The sequence below is a fragment of the Penaeus monodon genome, chromosome 29 (assembly GCF_015228065.2).
Source record: "Penaeus monodon isolate SGIC_2016 chromosome 29, NSTDA_Pmon_1, whole genome shotgun sequence".
NCBI classification, from domain to species: Eukaryota; Metazoa; Arthropoda; class Malacostraca; order Decapoda; family Penaeidae; genus Penaeus; species Penaeus monodon.
In genome coordinates this window covers 20,544,382-20,544,913 of record NC_051414.1, presented here as the reverse complement: position 1 = coordinate 20,544,913, position 532 = coordinate 20,544,382, and the positions used below count along the sequence as shown (strand labels likewise).

General features: G+C 38.5%; 1 protein-coding gene across 1 annotated transcript in view; it reads left to right on the top strand.

The window, feature by feature from the left end:
- Positions 1 to 532, top strand: part of LOC119591767 (cadherin-related tumor suppressor-like) — a gene marked incomplete at its 3' end in the record, with an annotated part of 104,813 nt that overhangs the window by 2,578 nt on the left and 101,703 nt on the right.

Here is a 532-nt window from a genome sequence, read left to right as displayed (position 1 = left end):
ATGGGACCTCTCTTGTAGTGTCAAGCAAGTTTTCGAATTTTTTTTTGCAATATTTTCTTGTTGCGTTTCAGTCGTGGACGAGTAATGACAAAGTCGGGATTGATGGCATATGCATAATGATACAAGAACGTCTTTCTCTCTCCCCCACTGTACCCCCGCCCCCCTCCTTCCACCGCCCCTCTCTCTCGCCTTATGAACATCTGAATAAAAGGATTTTGAGAACTTTAAAGAAAATGCATTAGAATCCGAATATATAGTGAATTACTAAAAAGACGGTAAATAAAAAGGATTTGGCTTTTAAAAGAGATAGTGTAGAAGGGAATACATTTCGGTGAGAAATTATACGTAACTGCATTAAACCATAAGATTACACACTTTTTTGTATTTTACTGTCAAACGCCAGCGGTTAGAAATTTCTTCTTCCTGCATTTCCATTACTTTTCTCTCATATTTTCCAAAGCGCTGAACTCAGAGGCGAAGAAATGCATGCACATCTTAAAGCCTTCGATGGTATGAGCGAAAAAGCCTCATT